The sequence below is a fragment of the Arabidopsis thaliana genome, chromosome 3 (genome assembly GCF_000001735.4).
Source record: "Arabidopsis thaliana chromosome 3, partial sequence".
Lineage (NCBI taxonomy): Eukaryota > Viridiplantae > Streptophyta > Magnoliopsida > Brassicales > Brassicaceae > Arabidopsis > Arabidopsis thaliana.
The window spans coordinates 13281672-13306543 of NC_003074.8; the positions used below are offsets into that span (position 1 = coordinate 13281672).

General features: G+C 33.2%; 5 pseudogenes across 5 annotated transcripts; 3 read left to right on the plus strand and 2 right to left on the minus strand.

Moving 5' to 3' along the window:
• Positions 1-684: 684 nt before the first annotated feature.
• On the minus strand, positions 685-5869 carry AT3G32360 (annotated as a pseudogene; the record flags this gene model as incomplete). Its single annotated transcript has 1 exon — positions 685-5869.
• A 1652-nt stretch (positions 5870-7521) lies between these two features.
• Positions 7522-8157, plus strand: AT3G32370 (annotated as a pseudogene). Its single transcript has one exon.
• A 2186-nt stretch (positions 8158-10343) lies between these two features.
• Positions 10344-10796, plus strand: AT3G32371 (annotated as a pseudogene). The gene has a single exon.
• Positions 10797-16180: 5384 nt separating this feature from the next.
• AT3G32373 lies at positions 16181-21087 on the minus strand (annotated as a pseudogene; the record flags this gene model as incomplete). The annotated part of the gene is made up of 1 exon: positions 16181-21087.
• A 1742-nt stretch (positions 21088-22829) lies between these two features.
• AT3G32375 lies at positions 22830-24565 on the plus strand (annotated as a pseudogene). The gene has a single exon.
• The last annotated feature ends 307 nt before the right edge of the window (positions 24566-24872 follow it).

Here is a 24872-nt window from a genome sequence, read left to right on the forward strand (position 1 = left end):
TTTTAATAGTTGATAAAATTGGGGAGACATCAACTTACTTGATATTAGTTGAGGAATTAATTTTATAACTCAATTTTATATTTAAAAATTTATATCTAATATAAATAAAATATAACTAATATATATCCAATATATACTTAATTGAATTATAAACTATCTAATTTATTTTAATCAAATTAAAATTATTAGTTATTTAGAGAATTAATCTGAAATAAATTTTAATTACTCTAATATGTTATAATCGAATTTATCCTAATCAAATTAGGATTATTTCAAACGTATAATTTTTGATCATATCAAAAATCTACACCACTAACGTTTTCCTTCTCAAAGAGATAAATCATAGGCCAAGAATATTCAATTATATTTATGGTTATGGTAACAAGATCTTTTGCATAAGGAACAATTCCGAATCAAATAAAGATCTTACCATTATCCGTAACTTTACATAATATGTATATAATCTTTTAATGCTAATTACTTTAATTAGATTAAATATACAACCATATATATATCTATTATATATACATAAACTATTGCTTGAGATTTTGACTTTGCCGAACAATTCGAACACAATCACATATCTATTATCGATCAAATCAAATAACACAATAAATATTATTTATTTTTTTTGGACAGAAAGGTTTTCATTAATTAGACGCAACTGCATTACACAAAGCTTCTTTTGCGAGAGAGTCTGCAATAAGATTCGAAGATCTAGGAGTGAAATTGAAAGAATCTACAACAAAATTAAGGGATAGGGCTAGGATGTCGTGGTGAATCTCGTGGAGTTCTTTTGATTGAACCTCCAAATTCTGTGCCTTGATAAGTTGAGACGAATCAGAAGCGAATTTGATATGGCTGAAGCCAAGTTCGATGGCGTGATTGAGAGGATGAAGCAGAGCCAGTGCTTCCGCCAATAGAGGAGAGTTAACCTGCAGATCCATAGCAGAGGCGTGACTGAGCTGTTTTCCTCCTCTGTGGAAAACCCAACCAAACCCTGCCGAGTGATTATCCTTCCATGCCGCGTCGGAGTTGCAGTAAACCAGGATGGGCGAGGGAAGCAGTGGTTGGATCTAGATCTGCAAAGGCTTGGGTGGAGGTTGAATGATCTGAGCCATCTGCCATTCTTTTGCTCTAAGCATCGCTAAGAGAGCAACATCCACTGGCTGGATTTGGAGCTGATTGAATATCTTTTGATTCCTGGCATGCCAGAGCGACCAAAAGATCCATGGAGCAATTGGACCTGCTCCGATTCCAGTGGGAGGTAAGCATATGAGTGACTTTGTAGCCTCGAAGCCTTCTCGAAAATTATTAATCTGATTGGAGTTCAAAGTAACTTTTGTAGGGATGAGGTTCCACACTTGTGTAGCAAAACTACAGGAGAAGAAGAGATGAATCATCGATTCGTTACCACCACAATGGGTGCAATGTGCTGTAAGATTGATATGTCGAAGTCTCAGAGTTTCTCCCACAGGTAATGCGTTTTGTAGAGCTTTCCACATGAGGAGCTTAGTCTTAGGAGAGCTCTTGATACTCCAAATATTACTCTTCCTGTTGAAATCCAAAAGAGAAGGGTCTGAGATTAATTCTTATGTTTCAGTTTTCAGAGCTTCGAAATAACCTGATTTGGTGGAGTAGTTGCCTGAGGCAGCTGGAAGCCAAGCCCATTTATCTTTTGCTCCGCGTTTGCTTGGCTTTAAGAGGATAATCTCCTTCTCATACTCTGGCAGGACATCTCTTATCAGATCAATATTCCAGTCAGAAGTTCCTGGAATGAGTAGCTCTGCAACTTTCCAAAGGTGTGATAAGGCTGTGGCAGGTCCCATAGGGGCTATGGGTTTAGCGAGGGACAACCAAGGATCAGTCCACAAAGCTGTGGAGTCTCCAGTGCCAAGGATTTTCCCCAGTTGGGATTTAATGAGATCTCTTCCAATACAAATTCCTCTCCATCCATGGGATGATGAGTTAGGAGCTGTACTATCTAGGAAGTGGCAGGCGTGGCTATACTTGCCTAGTAGTACTCGTGCAAGGAGACTATCAGGTTTATTGAGTATCCTTCAGCTAATATTAGCTGGAAGAGCATCATTAAACTTCTGGATGTCCCTGAATCCAAGGCCTCCATTCTGTGTGGATCTGGTGAGTTTCTTCCAAGAAATCCAAGACATTTTCCTCTCTTCAGTATTTGCATCCCACCAAAACCTCGTGAGAGCTGACTGATTCCACTAAGTTTTCCACTTTCTTGAGCTCTGTTACATAATCCGGATAGAACCTCAATACATAGAATGAAAATGTAGGGAGATAGTGGGTCACCTTGTTGGATTCCACGTTGCGGTTTGACAAAACCTAGTGCTGATCCATTTAGTAGATAAGAGTAAGAGACAATTTGGATGCATTGCATGATCCACTGAGTCCATTTTGAGTGAAAACCGAGTCTCTCCAGGACAACCTGTATAAAATCCTATTCAATTCTGTCATAAGCCTGGCTCATATCAGTTTTCACAGCCATGTAGCATCTGAGTTGAGCTCCTGAAGTTTTTAGATAGTGTAACGTCTCGTGGGTGATCAGCACGTTGTCATTGATGGCTCTGTTAGGTACAAAAGCTGATTGGTTTTCAGAGATAAGACTGTGGAGAATAGGTTGTAGCCTTTTAGCCAAGAGTTTTGCAATAATCTTGTAGTAGACAGAACACAAAGCAATTGGTCGATAGTCTGCCACCAATTTTGGGCTATTAATCTTGGGGATTAATCTCACATGTGTATGATTTATTCTCTTTGGCAGGATCCCCAATGTGAAAAAACTTTGAACCTCAGAGACAATTGATTCCCCAACTGTTGACCAATTAGACTGGAGCTTTATCTGCATGGATCGAAAAACAAGCTTCTTTAATTGCAGTAGGGCTTGGCAGGGAGATGAGTGCAGCATTTGTTTCAGCAGAAATGCATGGTTTGAGTGCTTCAGACACAGTGGTAAGTCTCTCTCCCTCTTGAGAAGTAAATAAATTCTTGTAGTAAGTAGAGATGACATGAACTATTTGATCCTCTTCATAGACAGGTTGACCTGTATCATCCTCTATAATAGAGATATTGTTAATAGCTTTTCTCCCTTTTGTAGCAGCATGGAAATAGCCGGTATTTTTATCTTTGCTTCCAGAATTCCTCTTCTGCCTTATAAGCTAAGCCCAATTTCCTATTGATATCCTCTATTTGTACTGTATTCAGGAAATTTTTTGTCATTGCCTCCTCAAGTCTCTGCCTTAAATCTTCTATCTGCTATTGACTATTGAGCTGTTGTTGTTTGTGCCACTTTATGATTGCAGCTCTGCATCTGCTTATTCTAGTTTCCACGGCCTCTGTCCTTGTTGAGCTCCAAGCCTCTAAAATTAGATCTTTAATTTCAAGATTATCTCTTAACCGCCTGTCATATCTAAATATGCCTTTTAGTTTTTTCTTGACAGGATAAAAGGATGAGACAATGGGTCGATGATCAGACACTTCAAAGCGAAGATATTCACTCCTTCCAGATGGGTAAGTTTCAATCCACAGACTATTAGCCATTGCTCGGTCTAGTCTACATCTAACGAAATGTGAATACCTCTGTCCTCTCCATGACAGAAAATATCCCGAGTACTTTAGGTCATAAAGGTCATTCTCTGACATGAAAGATCAGAGGTCCGAGAAAGAGCTTTCGGGTTTGTCAGGTCCTCCTCTTTTTTCAGAACTCTCAATAATGTCATTGAAGTCTCCTGTGAGGAACCAAGGGTCAGATCTCTCAGCAGCTTGGATTCTCACTTGGTTCCAGATCAGTAGACGTTTTGATCTATCTGGCTCCCCATACACAAAGGTAGCAAAGAAAGATTTTCCTTTAACTTTGATTTTTGTATCAATAAAATTCTGAGTAGATGAGAGAATTTCCACTTCTAGGTGTTGTTTCCAGAGCAGTACTAATCCTCTTGCGCCAGGGGAATGAGGTGACACTAACAGATGAGAGTGATAATTCATCCACTTCAGCTTTTGAAGCACTATATCATCAGGATTCTTAGTTTCCATGAGGAAAAGGATGTCAGGGAAAATCTTAAGGCGGATTTCCCTTAGCCTACGAACTGTTATGGGGTTCCTCATCCCACAACAGTTCCAACACACAATTCTTAAGGAAGATGGGTTGATGGATTCTGAAAATCCATCTTCTTTCTCCTGATCGCTGGTATGATATTGATTGGTGGTCCTGATCGATTTGCACTTGAGGTATTCTCTGATCTCTGGCTATTTTGGACTTTAGAGCTAGTTGCCTTATTTCGAATTCTAGAAGCACTTGGGTTCTCTGTAGTATTTGAGAAAATCTTTCCTGTAGTCGATTTTCTCTTTGGTGAGCTTTGAACCATGACCATGTTTCTCTTGCTTGATTTTACTCCCGTTAGTTTTGCAGCAGGTTTGCTGATTGGTTTATTGAGTGGTGGCCTTCCTCTCTTCTTTTTTGCTGTCCCTGCTGTAAGGATTATTCCACTTGAGAGTATTGGTAAGTCCTCTAACTGAGTAATTAGTTGCTCCGAGTTGAAAGTAGGTGCAGATTGGCCTTCTAGGGGAGTTTCTGTAGTCGCAGCTAAGATAATAGCCGTCGTTTCTGCCATAAGTCCTCTTGATTCGCCTTGAGTAACTCTTAATTTTCTTGCAGCACTTTCTGTAGGGTAAACACAGCTTGTATATTGAACTGTCACTTCCCTGAGTTCACTCATTATATCTTCCGCAGTGGGAATTGGAACGCGAGGTGGAGGTGTTACTTCAGCTGAAGTAAGTCTTTCCGAGATTGGTTTGCGTGGTCTAGAAGATTCAGAGGTATCAACTCTGCTAGTCACTCTTTGGGGTACTTTCTCTCTCCACTGCATATTTGATGTGTGTCTTGACTGTTGCTGAATAGAGAAATCTCTGTTAGGCTCTCTTCTATAGTGCTCTTGAGATTTTGTGGACGCAGCTCTAAGACTCCGTTCTCTCTGTCCAGAGTGCCTGTAATCTGAGTTGGAGTAGTTTTGCTGGCTACCCTCCTCATGACCTCTTCTGTTAGAGTGAGATCTGCCTTGAGAGTGGAGATAGAGTGGCAGGCGCGATTGTTGGTAAGGTACTCCTCTTGACTTGGAACTCTTTTGAGTAGAATTGGGTCCATCCCTTGAAGTGTGTGGTTCTTTAAGAGGAGAGGGTTGTGATACCGATTTGGCAGTTTTGACAGGTACTGCAGTTTGTAGACCTGGACACTCTTTTTTCTAGTGGGTCAATCTGAGGCAGTGATGGCAATGGTTTTTCAAGTTTTTATATTCCAAAGTTACTAATACTTCACTGCCATCAGGAAAGTCCACCATTGTCTCCTTGGTAAGAGGTTCCAAACCATTGATAAGAACTTTCATCTGAATTGTGGTAGGGGTAATCTCATGGTCCAAGATTTCTCCTAGGTCCTCACCGATTGTGAATAGCATCTTTGGCAGCCAGTAGTGCTTTGGGAGACCTTGTACTTCAATCCAGAAGGGTATCATTGACGGAAAGGAAGCAGAGATTACAAGTTCCCAACGCTGGAGGATAACCATCCAGTGATCAAAGTGGTAGGGTTTATTCTCTAGCACCTTCTGCAAATCTTCTTCATAATCAAATCTAAATTGAAAGCACCCTCTTCCAAGATCTGAGCCTACAGCTTTCCCTTTCAGGTTCCATCGATTAGAGATAAAAGGGAATAGAGACCAGAGTCTCTGATGCATAGGGTTGGTAAGTCTCCCCATAAGAGTGAGAGCATTCTCCTTTATAAGTTCAGAATTATCCAGATCTCGAGCTCTAACCCTCTTTCTAGGAGGAGGTGAATAATCACTCTCCTTTCTTTTTCCTTTCAGGTAAGCAGGGATTCTTCTGTCCATTCTTCTTACTGGACTTGATTAAAAGGTTCTTCACACAAAGGTGAGATGGTTCTTGCTATAAAAGCAGATTTTTCTTTCTTGTGTTCTCAAAGAGGTGAAAATTCTGTCACAAGATGAAGTTTCTTCACACAAAGTGAGAGGATTCGAGATAGTTAAAAAGGAATGAACTTAAATGCAGAGTGAGAAAGATGTACCATACACAGCATGTACTAATGTACTTAGTAGGGAGTGAGAACTTGTAGGTCTGATGCTCGTCATCTCTTGTGTGTGAGATTGGTAGCAGTAAATGAACTGAGTATCTTTGTCTTTAATGCTTTGTAGGTCTTTAAGTCTTCAAGTTCCTTCTTTCCATCTAGTTGGGATCAAAAGTACACGGAGAAGTAAGGTGAGAGGCGTCTCCTACGCCGGGCTCACTTACTAAGGAGCCCCGGAGGAAACAAAACCAGGGAAAGTTCACCGGCGTTTTCTATTTTAGGTAAAAAAGTAGGGGAAACTGCTAAAAACTTTCTGTTTTTGGGTTAGAAAAGTGGGTAAGATCTGTTTTTTCAAAAATAACTAGCTTCTTTTAGTTATCTCGGAATTCGTGCCTGAGAGAGTTTTTGGATTGCCACTTTTATAACACAATAAATATTTATAATTATCCAATTCACGTGAAGGTGTGAACGAATCAAAATTCTGTAGTTTTATTCATGTATAAACAAATTCACCATCGTACATATATTAACTATTAATATAAACGTACACAAACATATTATAATAATACACTTAAATACAAACGTATATCCAAATATACAGAAACATGTTCTAGTTATCATTAAACAAAATTCACTCGATAGCATAATCAAATTATGACGAACATGTTCAGCGAATTATTTAACTTTGTTTGTCTTATATTTTACAAATTAAATTTCATAAATTTAAACAAGCTAAAACAAATAACAATTATTCATCTATATTAAAATATAGATTAAACTAGATCTAAATTCAGTATTAAACACGTAGGTTTCGATACCACTGTAGAAATTCGTACCAGTTTATAACAATTTATAAATACTAATAACAAATTCAATTGCCAGGAACCGTGTAAACAAAAAATTAAATCTAGATCTTAGGATTTGAATATACCTGGATATTCTGCAGCGGAAAGATGAAACATATTGTTTCAAAGTTGTTTTAGCACCCCAAGTGTTATGCCTCTACTGGTATCCACACGCACACAAACTAGATCAGATCTAGAATGCTAGTTCCTTTGAGATCTAATCTCAAAACTCAGACAAACTATTTGTCTCTCTATTTTAGGGTTTTATGATCAAAAGTATATATCACAAACGTTGCTATTATATCATATATATAGCCAAACGTTTAACCCTAAACTAATTAGGGTTAATAATGGGCCAAAGCCCAGTAACTCTTTTTCTTCCCTTTTTTTTGTCCAGTCTGCTTAGGTGTGTGACCCTTTAGGTTTGTATAATATTAGCAATGAGTTCTGACTCATAGATTATAAGCGGTCTCTAGCAAAACATTATAACCACCTAATATTATACAAATGTCAAACCTCGACATGACAACTTTAACTAGAGTAAAGTACAACTGATTTCAGGACATTCCCAACATGAGATCATCAAAGAAATCGACGTAACAGATGGCTTAAAAAAAAAGTTCTTCATGGGTTTAGTAAAGTTATGCGGTTACACGAATGAGAAGATTCTTGTAGTGAGCCAATATGTCATCCCATTTATATTCCTCCAAAGACTAGTGGCTAAGATTAAAGGTTGGAAAGATGGCAAACAAACCTTCATGATCAAAGGTGATACAAGTCAGTCTGCTTGAGAAATATCAATTAATCAATTTAACAACTCGCATGATGCGAAAATCTTCTTTGCATCCATCAAAGCGTGTAATGAGCATATCGCTCTTCCGGGTGCAACAAGGGTTTTAATGCTTGACATCATCTCCAACCCTTGTATGGCTCGACAAGCCATACAGCTCGCTTATCATCCAGGACAACAAAACAAAGTTTATTCCTATAGGCTTGTGGCTGCGGATACATCAAAAGAAGACGAAGACATAATAGCAGCTAAAAAGGAGATAATTTCTGGAATATGGTTTTGATGGGAAGACTTATCCTATAGATGAAAAATTTTGTATTCCGACCATTGATGGAAACTACAGTAATCATTACTTCCTTGGAGCTTCATATATGAGGGAAGACATCAAAAGCATATATAAAAGGTTGGTTTTGGGTTTAAGTTATTAATTTATCATTAAAATTCTGGTTGATCTTTTTTTTATCTAGCTATTTGGATATTTTTTAACCAATTTAACCAATTATTTATGTGTTTACTATTATTTGTTTCCAGGTAAAAATAAGAGCGAACTCCTTGTTAAGTCAACAATGACTCTTTTATATTTATGTTTTTTTTTGTTTTTTTTTGTTTTTTTTGGTCAAACCGTTATGTATTTTATTTTGGCTTGAAAATAGACTGTGTTGTATTTTTTGTCTCCACAATGTTTTTACTTTTTATCAAATGGAGTAACAAACAAAAATGACTACTCAATGTTTTGGGTCTTATGTCAATAAGTAGTAATGGCTTAATAATAATCATTTTGGAATATCTATTTATATGTAGAAACATATCATATGTAATTCAACATCATTAGCTCGAAGAAAATAAGAATAACATTGCATTTTGATATGTAAAATACTATAGAACTGTTTTTTTTTGTTCAAAAATATAATATTACTTAAGAAAATACACATAAAAGTTTAATTTGAATGTAATTGGTTACAACAATTTTCTTGTAATCAACTATGTAGCAACTGTTTTATTCAAAAATATAAATATGAAGTAAACTATATATACATAAAAAAATTGAGTTAGTTAACATTTTGCTAACTAAACAATTTATCAAACTGAAGAAAACATCTAAAATTTCTCATACTGGTAGCTGGCAATCTCCAAAAGAATAAGGCCTTGTTAAAATTCTTACATAGTTCCATGATACAAAGTAAAATAATAAGAAAAAGAAACTAATGACTAGCTTAAATAGTTAGCCATTGTAAGTGGGTAAAAAGCATTGTGCTTTTAGTGATACATAAGCCATTGGTCAATTCACCTCCACCACCATGACTTTTGCTTGTTATAACAAAAAAAATAATGGTGAAACTTTTATTATTTCAAATATTCATACATTCATAAACCAGATTGAAACCAACGAAAACAAAACTAAATGAGAACCAAGTTACGGTTTTACAAAAGTGGTCCTTAGGCTTCCGTCTAATTAACTCTCCTTCAAGGAACTTACACCCAAACAACCAGTAGATACTTGCACATAAACAACTAAAATCACGAATATGAATGTGTAAAAAGAACTTATGAATATATCTTAAACACAAATATACAAGGAGACAATTTTTTCCTAGTGTATAACTTATTAAAAATCTTTTTGTAGAATGTTAAAATCAAAGAGAAATTGAGTGTGCATCACGAAAAGAAAATTTACCATTTCAAATCAAAAATAAATTTTGAAACAATTATAGATTAACTGTTATCAAAATTTAAAAATAAGAGAAAAAAAAAGATTAGACAATAAGTGAGAACTAGTAGGATACTAGGATAATAACAATAAGTGAGAACCACTTATTCTGTTTCCAGTGGGAATCTTAAGTGAGAGTCCCTTCTTGGTGTTAACAATTAAAATTTACCTCAGTTAAAGACTCATTCAACATTTGAATATATAGGTTTTTGTTGCTTTCAACAATGTTTGTGTTGTTGTCTCATAAAACACTCCATTAAGAGTGGTAAAGTAAAACGTTAATATTTGGATGACCGAAAGAGAAAAAGATTCACTTGGTGAATACACGATGATCACAGATTTGACATCATATAACGTGGAGAGTTCATTAGCTTTCTTGAAAAGACCAGATTATCTCTTTAAAAATGTAACTTAAGTGTTTGATTAATTTTTTTCATTTTCTCTCTCTATATTTTTACGGCGAAGATTCTTTCTCACTATTTTTCTAGATTTTTTTTAACAAAATGACGAATTGATTATATTAGAGTATTAGAGATAACAAGAATTTGTATTTATAGACTAGAATTTTACAATTAAATATTTTGAGTTTTAGAAAGTTAAAATCTTTTCATATTTTAGTTTACTAGAAATACAATTATAAATTACCATTCTAGGAGTATATAATTGTTTACACATTTTGTCAATAAAATGTATATAAATATATTTTAGTTGTTACATAATCATTTATTTATTATATTATTTACAACCAGCCATCATTCACTAATACCTATAAGTGATTATGTAATAAATAAATTATTGTGTAACATCTAAAATATAATTATATACCTTTTATTGATAAAATGTGTAAACCATCATATACTTCGCGAAGGGTAATTTATAATTGTATTTCTAATAATTCAAAATAGTAATCGATATTTACTTTCTAAAACTCAAAATATATATTTACTTGAAAATTTTAGTCTATAAAAGAACAATGGCATGTTATCTCTAATACTCTAATACAATCAATTAAATTTTTCTTTGTCCAAAACATCTAGAAAATGCTGAGAAAAATTTTTGGCCGTAAAAAGATAGAGACATAGAAAATGAAAAATCAATCAAACCTTCAAGTTACATTTTCATATAGAAAATCTGGTCTTTTCAAGAAAGCTAGTGAACTTTGCACGTTCTATAATGTTGAAATTGCGATCATCGTGTTTTCACTAGGTGAAATTGTTTTCTCTTATGATCATCCAAATATTAAAGTTTTACTTGAAAACTCTTTAGGATGTGTTCTAAGAGACAACAACACAAACTTTGCTAGCTAAAAGCAACAAAAAAGCTATATATTCAAATATTGATTCAATTGAGTCCTTAACTGAGGTAAATTTCAATTGTTGGCAACGTCTATCTTTTTTTATAATAATTAATATATAACTGTTTCAGAAAAATTTCATCCAATTTATCAAAAAATAAATCCTAAAATTCGTTGAAGGTTCAACATTTCATAATCAAAATTTAAGACTTTTTTGTTTTGTTCCCAAGGTTGTTATGCTTCCTAAATTGGCATTCATTATGTTGAATGTTTCTCTTATAAAGTTTTGGTTAGTATCCTTGTGAATATAACTTTGTGTGACGTCTTTGATACAAACACAAAAATTAAGAATGCTCATTTATCTCATTTCCTGGATTAGTTCATTTATCAAAGATGACAAGTGAAAGGACATTTAAGATAATATTTCTCCAACCATCTAGAATTTTTTGTTAAAAGATACCAAGTTGGAAAATTGCTTTGAGCCCAAGAAAATAATTATCTTGTTTGTGATCTATATTGCTTCAAAACCCTTAAATGCTAAGATCATGTATTCGTTTTTCTGAAGTAGAAGCCGAGTAATATAACGCCATTGACCTTTATTCCATCAAACACTTTTTTCCATTAGCTAAACATCTATTGTGGAAGGGAAAATAGAGGTTACTAATCAAGTGATCTGTGAGGTAATTTAAAATAAAGTTGACAATCAAAGACTTTCTTTCAAATATAAGAGTTTGAATTCAAATGCAACCATGCATTTAGGGTACACCTAAACTGTTACAAACAAAATTGAGTATCTTAATATAATGAGTTTTCATATAACATTTGTGCAAAGGATAAAAAAAAGTTGAAAACTCATTTTTAAGAAACTCTCAACTTTATAAAACTCTCAATTTAGAATCTCTATCGATGAATAACTAATGTTTTGCCTTATCATTTGCATAAAAGTTATATGAAGCCTCATCACAAACTTTCTATGTAACAACTTGGCAGTTGTAAACCTGAATGGATGTATTAGCTCAAGCTCTTCTATATGAAAAGACGTTCTTGATGATCAACTTCATCTATGGTTACCTTGGAAAAAACCTCAACAGTAAACATATATTTGTGCTTCGAAAATGGATTTTTAACTTTTAGAAAAAAAAGTTTGATGAATATGTCATAAATTTAAATGTGCCAATGTCGTTTTGTTGCTTGACTTCTACACAGCCAAGGGGAATATCCGACCTTAGCAATTAGAGGTTTAAAGTTGTATATCACAAGCTAGGCTTTTATTTTCTTGGGGACAAAACAGTTCCCCAATATGGTATTCGATTACAATGTTAAAGAAGTATGAGATGATTGTAGGGACATTCTCTTAAAAGTTCCTTCACTTGTTATATTTGAAAGAGGAACTAATCCAAGGAACAAATGATGATCTTTTTTAAGGTTGTTGTTTGTATCAAGACGCCAAAAACTGTTTTACTCGCTAGGACACTCTACCAAAATAACATAAGGGAATTTTTTTTAAAACACTCTTGCTGTTGTTTTTCTTAAGTTTCTGCAACATATCCTACGTAGGAAAAATATCATAAAATTCTTGAACATTGATGCTGATACTGGTAGACCTTCAATGAATTTGAATATGACCTTGTCTGGAAAAAAATTGTAAGAAGATTTTCTTTGCCAAGATTTTAATCATGGGGACAAGATCAGTTACTTCATCGAACTAATGATCTTAACAAAAGGTTATCTACAATAACTTTCTTCTTGAAGTGTAGTGATTGATGGACTTCCTAGTTTTAAAACCAACATCAAATCAAAAGTCAACATGTGAGATTAATAATCTCGAAAGGAAAGAGTTTCATAAACCTAGTCTAACTTGAAGAAAATAACACTTCACCAGCCGTTATGTGCTTTTTCAACCTGGGTAAAACCTAGTCTAATTTGAGGGTAAAACTTAGTCTAATTTGAATTTGACTAGAATCAAGCTTTAGTAAAATATATTTTATGAAATATTGTAATAATATTGTGTAATTTTGATTTTTCTATATATTCTAAATATTTTTATTTTGAGTAGATCTAAAATCTTAATGAATATCAATTTTCAACGGATATCCAGACATCAAACATCTAGTAATGACAGAATGGATACATATAAAAAAACTCACTATTTGTATGGAACAGATTAGAAATTACATATAAATCTTGAATATCCAATCCGTGTCCACCATTAATATATATAAATCTTCTATACAATAATTGAAAATATTGGCAATTAGAAGAAAAGAAGACTAACAATTTCTTTTGATATGTAAAATTTAAGACTCCACATACATGATAGAAGGAAAAAAACCATTGTGCCAAAAGTACAATACACTATTTTAAAAAGACAATAAAATATAAATTAATTCGATTGATTGAGAAGTTGCATCAATTTTCTAGTGATTATTTTGGAGCAATTGTTTTCCAAAGTAGTGAATATGAAATATCTAAAATATTTAACTTAATTTACAATTTGCTAGCTTAATCAATTTATCTAATTAAAAAGCCTATAATTGTGCATACACTGATTGAAAACAACCCAGTTAAAAATAAAATAAGAAATCAACAAATAAGACTAACCTTTAATTATGACATCGTTGTTACCCCGCATATAAGAAGATATAAGATAGTAATCATCGCACTATTTATGTTAACCTTGGCTATGTCTCCCGTCAAACCTGCAGATATCAGAAACTATCTCCTTAGCGATGGTAGTGTGATATTCCTTTTCAAGGGTAGTCGTCTCAAACTCAAATTTTTACAATAGTTTTGCTCTCGACCAATACGTCATCTCAACTTTCTTTTTGAGCATTGCGACCCTTAATCGACCGATGAGAGAACTCTTTAATAGAAGATTTGACGGAGAAAAATAAGACTTGTTTTTAGTTGTTATCTATCTTATCACATAAAATATGGTTTTCAGAGTTAGGATTGTGCCATGTGTCAATTTTATCAATCTTAGATTTTAACACGTTTTAAGCAAAACTTTCCTTTTATTAAAATTAAGACTATAAAAAGATAAATCTAAGATAAAAAAGAAAGAAAGATAACTGTTAGAAATTATAAATCAAAAAATAAGTGTAAGGAAACTAAACAATTTTTAAAATGGAAATACGATAATTATAATAAAACTATATGTATCTTATTAAATACTAATAGAAATAGAAAAATCATTTACTAATTCTAATTTGAAGGTACTAATTCTAAAAAAGATTACTTTTTCATTAAAAATTAAAACGCAATTAAGAAATTATACAATCTTATTATATAAACTTCAATAGTTATGGAAATTTTACAAGCAATTATTAATCCTTAAAGAAAAAAGATTCAAAATACACACATCTATGTAAATAAATAGATAGTCTCATATCTTCTCACCAAAGAAAAAAAAACACCACAATTGCTTCAACGTCCTTCTATTGGTAAAGTTTTTTTGTTAGTTTGTTGATTTTTGTTTTTGTTATTTTTAACTATTTTAATATTAGCTCAGACAAAAAAGATATTATATGATATACATATTACTTTAACATAATGTTTTAGCATTTATTCATTAAGATGAAAGTTTGTAAAATCAAAATCATGTTAATTATGATTAAATAGATAGTTAAACTGTAGTTGTATTGCAAATGGAATGTGTAAAGTTTGATTTTTTTAAAATAAAGTATTAAAATAATTATATAAAAATGTGCAAGATACTATTTAAAATTCAAATATCATCGATAGGATGGAGTGACTAGAATTAAAATATAGTTTATTATTATGAAATAAATACTTAAAGTGTATAGAAAAATGGAATATGTAAGATTGAAATTCTTTTTGAAACAAATTAAATTACTAAATCAAATATTAAGAAATATATATATTAATATTTAGAATTCAAATGTTATTGATACAACATTATATTTATTTATGGCACCTGCCTATTTAGGCGGGCGTTATTTAATATCTTATACGATGTATTTTAATAAAGAACGAGAAATAAAAAACTAAAAATGTATAAATAATAAAAAATGCTGATTCTTTTGATACTAAAGAAATAACCCATTTTGGTATATCGGGTATTCGGGTTTAAATAATTTTTCTTTTTTTTGGGATTTGTTTAAGATTTCAGGTTAAGTATTTACGATCTATAGTTTTGGGTTCCATTTAGAATATTTTAATTTTGTTTGTTGAAAATATAAACTATTTTGTCAACTTTAGAACAATGAACTATTGTTTAGAGTGAGAATGAAATATATTTTTATCAAAATGTAAAGTTTGTTTTCATTTCTAACTAATAAAAGTTCACTAGGAAAAAAAAACAATAAAACATCAATAAAGAAACTTTTAATATGACGTTTTTGTATATTTGTTTTAGTAATTCACATTTGTCATGTGAACTCATAATCAGTTTCAAAGTTTTAACTTGTACTATAGAAAAGTGCTTGACCTGGACAAATAAATGCATTAGCCGTTTTTACAGAAAATTTGTAGTTATATATATATTTTATAAGCTTCCAATTTTGTCTTCAGACTGTTTGTTTTTTCGACAGCACTTCTTACTTTGTTTATGTCACCTAATATAACATGCACTGGTCGTTTGAAAGAAAAAAACGTTACATTTTGTCTTCTTTAAACAGATAAAATTCAATTAAATGTTCCTATTCTGAGAAGCGTTAAATTTTTTCTTTCTTTTCTTCTAACTGCCAAAAGTCACAACATACATGTTTCATTCTAAAATAATAACTAGGTCAGTATCCGTGCTATGCACGATATCTTTGGTTTAATCAATCATTCAATCTCAGTTCTGTGTATTCCACAGAAACTATACTATATTTTCATTATCTTTAAACATGTAGTTGTTTATCATGTATTATTGGCACCAACTAAATATATTTAGTCTAGTCAAACCATATTTTGTTTAGTATATGTAGTTTCCTCGGTTTGTAGCATGAAAAATATATGTCTATAGTTGGTATGTACGTTTGAGAACGTAATTGTATATTTTGTATATGTAGGTGTACACATAGTAGATTTGTACATTTTTGTGTATGTCATTAACATGTAAGTGAATTATAAAATTTGACAAATAATAATTGGAAAATGTCTTTCTTCATACTTCAAACTCATAATGTATTAGAAAAATAAACGAAAGAAAAAAGAATAGACTACTTAATTCTCCATTGGTATTAAAAAAACTTTCATTAAGAAAATGGGAAAACGAAATGCTTTTATTAATTATTCCAACCTGCAAATATAAAAACGACTAAGTTAGCATGTTATATAATTTTGTACAATGATATTTATTTTATAATAATCAAAATAAATAAATCATACCTGAAGAAATAATCTACTAAAGGTTTTGGAATATTTCTTTGAAAACAATATTTGTTGTTTCATTCTTCTGTTTTCCTTTACTGTCTATAATAAGAACTTTCAGCCCTGCCTTTGATTTCACTCTAGACATAGCGACATACAACTGTCCATGTGAGAAAACAGGCTTCGGTAAATATATACCAACATTGCCTAATGACTGGCCTTGGCTCTTATTGATCGTCATCGCTAATGCAACAGATAAAGGAAACTGCCTCCTTTTCATTTTAAATGGCAATCTACGATCCGAAGGAGTTAGGGGCATCCTGGGAATAATGATCAGTTTACCAACTCTAGTACCTGTTAATATACGTCCTTGCACCAGTTTATCTCCAAATCTTACAATTTGAAGTCTTGCACCATTCATCAAACCTCCATGCGGATCAAGATTACGCAACAACATAACTGGGCAACCAACTTTTAACCGAAGTAAATGGTTAGGTAATCCACAAATCTTGATTTTATTGAGAAAATCAGGCGTATATACGGGGTTTTTATCTGCAGGTGTGTCAGAATGATCAATAGAATCAGAACTTCGATAAATCCTTTCTTCACCTACAAAGAGTAGTAATTCATTGTCATCTACTCTATTATAAGTAACAGCGGATAAAGTTATATGTATAATTTTGAGTAATATCCAAAGTTAATTCACTAACATGTTAGCTTGGAAAGCATATGATCGTTAATTGAGTTAACATCGTCATTGGTGGGACACAAAATAGCTCTGTCTTGAAAAAACTTTGGATCTCTCTCTTGAGCAAAGGTTGTACCATAGACTGCTTTAATGATCGATTCTATACGGTTGTCTCCTTCAGGTATAAGAATATCATCTGGTATTTGTATCTGAGTTACTCCGTCGTTAGGCTCATTTAGTTTTCCCTCGCCGACTTCAAGGATCCATTTAGAAAACTCCTCAATCTCACGTGCCTCATTTATGTCTATATCTTGGAGAAGCCTCAAGTTCTTGGTCAACTTCTAAACTTTGCAATGCTGCCAAAGATAAGACGAATTGAGTGACGATTTGACAATCAGTTCCCTACCGGCTGAGAGATGACAGGAAGAATTTACCTAAAATCACCTTCGAAAAGAATTACTTTTCCACCAAATGGCATATCTTATGGAGTCGATAGAATATCTTTTAAACTCTTATCTAATGACTCAAAATAGTACTTACTCATCATAGGAGCTTCATCCCAAATAATCAACTTAGCTGCTGTTACTAATTCAGCATGGTCACTACCACGCTCCATGTTGCATGTTGAGGTCTCATGAGGAGTTAGAGGAATACCAAACCTAGAATGTGCAGTTCGGCCACCTTCTAATAACAGAGATGCAATGCCGCTTGACGCAACATTTAAACAAATATCTCCTTTACATCTTATCGATGCGGATAGAACCTTCCACAAAAAGGTTTTCCATGTTCCTCCAAAGCCATATAAGAAAAAAACACCTCCTTTGTCGTTAAGGACAACATCCATAATTTCATCATATACATTTTTCTGTTCCGGAGTTAGCAACTTTAACCAATTATCATGTGTTTTTTCAATGATTCACGATTGTAGTTGCGCTCATCGAGGATCAACTGATTAAAGGCAGGTTCATCTCCAGGTTCAAGCTGCGGCAACATCTTATACCTCCAAAGATCTGTTCCATGCCGTTTCAATATTTTTTGCAGCTCTTGTAAACATAACTGAATCTTGTCTTCGTCAGGTAATATGTATTCTGCATATACATTAATATTAGGTTGAATGTAATAAAATATGTAAAAAAAATTTAAAAAATTGTATATTAGATTTTAAAAAATAATTTAACTAACCTGGACGTTTTAACTTATCTCTTACTTTCCTCTAAAAATCTTGAGACAGTATCTTCCAAGTGTGTTCCCATACAACGGCTGGGGAACTCAAGCTTTCGGAAATAAGCATAATAACAAACAGCTTGCGAACATTCTTAGGAGAACACCAAAAATTAGCCTCCTCAATACCGTGGATATATTCCTTATCATCATCAAGCAAACCTAGAGCATAACATGCATTTCTGTATGTTTTATGAACAACACCCTCGACGGTTTTGATATCATCAAAACCTTTTGGACCTCTTATGTTGTTAATAAGGATGCGAAGGTGATTTGCATCATCTATCTTTGGAGGTACATGATTTATTCTACCAACAGCAAAACCTGTCATTTTTCTTCCGCGAAAATCCTTATATTTACCATTCCACGTATAAAAATTAGGTATTTGTTCATATAAAAGTTTTGCCGCTTTCGGATCACGCTTATTAAGCTCGAACCATGCAGTAAACTGAGTCTCATCATTGTTCACTCTATACAAAACAGATTCAGGAGTCTCACCTTCCTTGACATAAACAGGTTGCTTGCCTTTTTCATGGAACGTAAGTTTAGTTATTGATGTTTGTCGATAATGTATAGGATACCCTCTAATCCTCTACATTCGCTTCACATGCAGATACGTATCTGTAAAACGACATTTGAGTTATTTTTCATTAAGTTTTATATTTCAAATAGTCTCTTAATAATGTTTAAAATAAAATGAAATAAAATAATGAAAAGTACCTGCAATCAAAATAATCCTGAACTTGATTTCGTTCTTGTGGATCATTATTTGTTTCTCCTACATTGTTTTGCTCGGAGACAACTTCTTTTCGATGAGGCTCTACAGAGACGGTTACACGATCAGGTCCCTTGTTAACATACTTGAATAAGTATTTAACAAAGACGGATTAGTTACACCACTCTACATTGATGTGAGCCCTGTATTTCCGTAATAGGACATCGTTATATGGAACAACATACCAGTTGTCACATTGATACTTACTCTTCTCGATGAAACGACCAGTATCTCTGCGCCTATATATTGGATAACCTTCATTCTCAACAGACGTGTTCTCAACATGGTTCTTTGGATAATACTTGGAACATTTACCTTTTTTCATGCATGGCGAATTAGGATTAACCAATCTGCATGGTCCATGAATTATACATTCCGAGACAGCTTGATATAGCTCTGGATCTTTTTCTTTATCTGGAATTTCGGCAAATATAATCTTGTCAACATGATCAGCTGTAGGAAACTTGTATCTAAGATCCATCCAAACAATTATGTGAGCATGTGGAAGACCTCTTTTTTGAAATTCTACTGTATACATAGCTGTTTCAACATATCAATTATGAGTTAATGACACTTATAAATTAAAATTCATGAAATATATGTATAAAAATATGAAATCATGTAGTACCTGATTTGGTTTTGCCAAAGATATGATTCTTTGTTAGATCATCCATCAAGTTGTCGAGTTTCATTTTATAAATCCTGCAAATGATATCCGGCCTGTCCTCAACATTCAACTTCCGCTCTTTAACAAATCTTGTGATCTCTGGCCACTTAGGATTACATGTGAAGGTTATAAATACGTCGGGAAAGCCGAAATGTTTACAGGTACCCATTGCATCTAAGTAGTTCTGCTGCATATAAGCTGGACCACCGGTGAAAGATGGAGGAATAATACAACTTTTTCCTTTATTAGAAAGATCATTATCTCCAGCGTCAGAAGCATCTTGAACTGCCTGCTTGTTGGTACTGCGCAACTTCGTCCGATTTTTTTTAATATACCTTAGCTGATTATACTCTATCATTGTAAAAGCGTCCACCATGAATTGTTGAAGTAAACGTTTTGAGTGAAGGAGGATGTGCTTCTCATTTTTTCTCTCTTGTAAACGGTAGTCAAACCACTGCCTCATACTAACATCTTCTTGCTTCTTCTTTCCTTTTGAAGTTTTGGTAGGAGTTTTTTTTATTCCAAGCCTATACCCATCCTCTCCTTTTGGAAATAATAATGGATACTGAAGAGCTAGATATGAAACGTGACATTCATGTATTCTCCTTAACTTTTCAGACTTCATCTATAGAACTATATCTCTTTTATCTAGATTGTCGTCAAAATCTCCAGGTATCAATGCAGCAACTTCAGCTATAGATGGAAGGTTATACACTCTCCCATCTGTCTCGCGTCTAGATATAATCCTCATATGAAAATTTTCCTCTTTTTTCTCTATGTTGAATCTATCACGGGCAATCCTAAAATTTGCAACATGAGGGTTTATCTTATCCAACATCTTTAGCAAAGCTGAAACTGTTTCTTTCTTGTACTTTTGTTTCCCACCTTCCATCCCACCACTATTACCTTTGCTGCAATTTTGTATAATTACAAAAGACATATAATAAATACAATGTATTAGCTGCCTTTAAAATATAAATTTTTTTTATAAAGCTCATTTATAAAACTATGACTTACCTCATAATTTTAATTCGATTGTCAAGTTCATTATCAGTGTCCATCATATAAAGCTGTTGGAATTTTGCATAATCGCCAGATTTTGGTTTCAACGCGCCTATCAAGTGATAGTTTTCTCCTTGTAGAGCAAACATAGATGGACCACGTCCCTTTTTAACTGATCGATCCACCTTGCCACGAATAGATGTCAATGAAAACAACATATTGTATGGTCTGATATTTGCTCTAAATTTTTTAGCATCTGGATGGTCGCTTGTAAGTAACCACCACATATATTCAGGTGATTCTTTTAGCATAGGTAGAACAATTTGTCCTTGCATACAACATCCTGTACAAACCGGATTAGCACTCTCCCTTCTTCTATTTAGTCTTTCACCGTACCAGAAAATTGCACCACAATACACACATGTGTGATTCGCATCACCTTCGTCATATTAATATAAATAATAATTAATAAGGGAAAATGATGCTTGAACCTACTATAAGGCTGGACAAAATATAAAGTTGAAACTATAATACACGTACAGCTTCATCAACCAAAATCATTTCGATGGATTCACCAGCCTTTACAGAATATTGCCTCCAAACATGAAGCAATTTAAACTGAATACGCCAAGCGTTCTTGTAAGGTTTGAGCGATTTCAAGGGAGTAAATGGAAGAGGATTGGCGAGCGTCATTTTTAAAAATGAAATTAGAGAATGAAGCTGTATGAGTGATGAGAGAGTGATTGAAATGAGGCGTCCGATATTTACAAGAATGAGTGGTTAGGTCAAAAAAATATGCACAAAAGATATTATCCTCGGAATTCAAGTTTATTCCATATCAAAAATCCGATTATTATAGTAAAATATTCACTATTTTCCGTAAAAGTGGATATGTATATAGGGAATACTTATTAAAAATGTAAGATAATTGCAAAAGAGGATTGAAACGAAATATTAGATGTGCTATAATTATGGATAAAATGTAAGATAATTCCAAAAGAAGATCCAAACGACATATTATATGTGCTATAATTATAGAAAAAATGTAAGATAATTTCAAAAAAAGATCCAAACGGAATATTGTTTCATGCATAATTATGAAGAAGTGATATATACTTCAATGTTAACGAAGATACACAATATATTGAATGAAATTAATATGATTAGTCTCCTGAGATATAGTCGGATGAATTTATACTTGAAACTACAAAATCGGACGGCTTTAAATAAATATATTCAATAGCCAGGATTAAACGGAGAATCCCATTTAAAAAAAAAACAGGATAAAAAGAACCGCGTGTTTGTTTTTGGGAAAAACGGAAGCGAACAGATACAAACAATTCAATTCAATGGCCAAGATTAGAGGCGAGTACCCGAAGTTTTAAAACCGGGTAAAATGATCCGCGTGTTTTTTTAAGTGAAGCCACGAAATCGAACGGATAAAAACAATTCAATTGAATGGTCAAAATTATAACGTATGACCCATTAGTTTAAAACACGGGTCAAAAGGATCCGCGTGTTTTTTAAGTGAATGTGAGAAATCGAACGGACACAAACAATTCAATCGAACGGCCAAGATTATAACGTATGACCCAAATGTTTAAACCCAGGTAAAAAGGGTCTGCGTGTTTTTAAACAGGTTATTTTCGTGACATGAACATGTTTAACCTATGATAAAATGATTTTTTCAGCGAAATCTCAAATCCAACTGACTTAACGTACGTCTCAAATAATAGAGTAGATTGTTTCTTTTTTTCAGCAAAAATAATAAATGTTTTGTAAGGAATTTTACATATATAAATCCTAATTTCTTTAACAAAAAGGAGAAAACTATAAATATACTTTTTAATCTATAGAAATAATCTCCTAAAATTTAATATTTACGTGTATTATGTTTGTGTCCAAAATTAAATATGAGTAGAACCAAATTTGAATTTGATTTACATTGAAAGTCTTCATTTAACTAGACATTAACATAAGTATATTAACAGTCTATCAAATATTTGCGCTTAAGAAGTATTTATAACAAACAAATTTAGCCTTGTAGAAAACAAATTTAGTCATAAAACAAATATATGAATTGTTTTAAGAATTAATACAATATCAACTACATTTCAAATATTTGCGTCACTTTTTCAGATTTATAGATTGAATATATATTGATAATAATTGTTATTTTATTAATGTTTACTTTTTTGTATAAGTTATCTATTAGTTGTAACAAAATAAAAATAAAAGGGGGTTTGTTATTGTTTATCATCTAAATTAGGTAGATTCCTTTAGTTAGTGTTTGTTTTTATGTCTTGTTGAGCGAGTCATCAAGGCTTCGAACTTGTATTGTATCAGAGTCTTATCATTACTCTGTGGTGCACCTCACCTCGTCATCATTTCCCCTCATTTGATTCCACAAGAAGCGACCGCTATCGTGTTAGATTTCCACCTTCGACCATATTTCCAACTTAAGTATGGAACCCTTGTATCCCTCCAAGGCTAGTTAGAAGAAGCTAGAAAGAACCTCACAAATTTTAGAAAGCATGAACATTCCCTAGTCCGAGAATAAGTAACCAAGCTTAACATAGAGGATATAGTAAGCAAGTGACCTATATTCCACTATCCAATCTTCAGCAATCAGAGAGAGAAAAGTTAGTCATGTTGGAACAAATCCTCCACGAGAGAGTAATTGCTCAAGACTTAGATGTAGAGTCAGTTGCCGATGCTATCCGTTGTTCAAAGGCTGGTATTTCAGATCCTAACCGCCCTATAGCTAGTTTTATGTTCATGGGACCAACAAGTGTTGGTAAGACCGAGCTTGCCAAGGCACTAGCTGGATACCTTTTCAACAATGAAAACGCAATAGTGAGGATAGATATGATTTAGTACATGGAAAAAACGTTAGTCTCACAGCTCGTTGGTGCATCAGTTGGCTATGTTGGTTACGAAGACGGTGGGAAATCAACTGAAGTTGTTCGAAGGAGACCTTATTCAGTGGTTCAGTTTGATGAGATCGAGAAACCGCACCCTAATGTCTTCAGTATCTTGCTACAACTACTAGACGATGGAAGAATAACTGATTCTCATGGTAGGACAGTAAGTTTCACAAACTGCTTTGTAATAATTACGTCTAATATAGGCAGGACCGGCCCATGGCTAAAGCCATGAAGCAAGGGCTTTAGGCATCAATAAGTATAACTCTTTTCAAAAAATTTGCAGTGGTCTACTGGTTGGTCTAACATTTTTAAAGTAAAGGTCACGGTTCTAACATCAATAAGTATAACTCTTTAAGTTTTTTTCTAACAGTTTTCGTTAGTGGGCTAAATGTTTTTGCTTTAGGCAGTCAAATAGTTTGGGTCGGCCCTAAATATAAGATCTCTACATATACTTATTGAGACTATTCGCAACAATGAAGATATCAAAGAAGCAGTTTATGAAATGATGAAGCAACAAGTTGTGGAGTTAGCAAGAAAAACTTTTAAGCCAAAGTTCATGAATAGAATTGATGAATACATAGTTTCCCAGCCTTTAAATTCAAGCGTAATATCCAAAATCGTGGAGTTACAGGTATCTTACTCTTGTTTTTTCCTATTTAGTTTTTACAATCTTTATTTTTCAATCTATAGATTGTTAAGTTCATAGACCTCCAACTCAAAAGCAATTGGTAATGAGTAGATTATCCCATGTCCATCATATACTACTTAAGTCTCTTCTCATATTTCTTCACATAGATTAGTTTGTTCAAGTATACTCCGTACCCATTGCTATTGACAATGAGTGGATATTGACAATGAGTGGATATTGTCTCATGTCCCTTTGTAATTGTATTGTTACCTTGTAGAGGTGGTGCAGATGAGACAAATGAAGAAGAGGTTGGAACAGCCTAACAACAAACTGGAGATCACCCTCAACGTTTTGAAAGGAGATTTTGCAGAGAATGACACTATTCTTATCGATGCTGACCAGTAGTGATGTTAACTTGGGCATTGAATACCCATTTATTAAATGGGTATGTGCAAAAAAATTAACCCATTTAAACCCATTTAGAGAAAAATATTAAATGGGGTTAAATGGGTTACCCCAATTAAACCCATTTAATAAACTAGTCATCAAGAAGATGGAGAATAATGCTCATGTCAAACAAAATTAGAAGATTCGGTTTTGTTCTATGTTTTGTAAATTCATGACTTTACCGCTCTGTCTTCTTCCTTCGAACATAAGCATTTGAAAATTAGAAGTTGGAGCGTTTGAGACTACTATTATAGTGTTTTGTTACAGATATGATTTTCTTACCGAATCAAATCGGAGACATGGATAATTGAATCGGATCCTCACTTATGTAGCTTCCAACATTGAAATGTTTATTCTTATAGTTTTTGTATTAATTCAAAAAATATTTACTACAATAATCCATGAAATTTTACAAATAGCCAAACGATTTGGTGGACACATATTTCATCTGCTCTAAACCAAAAGGCTAACTC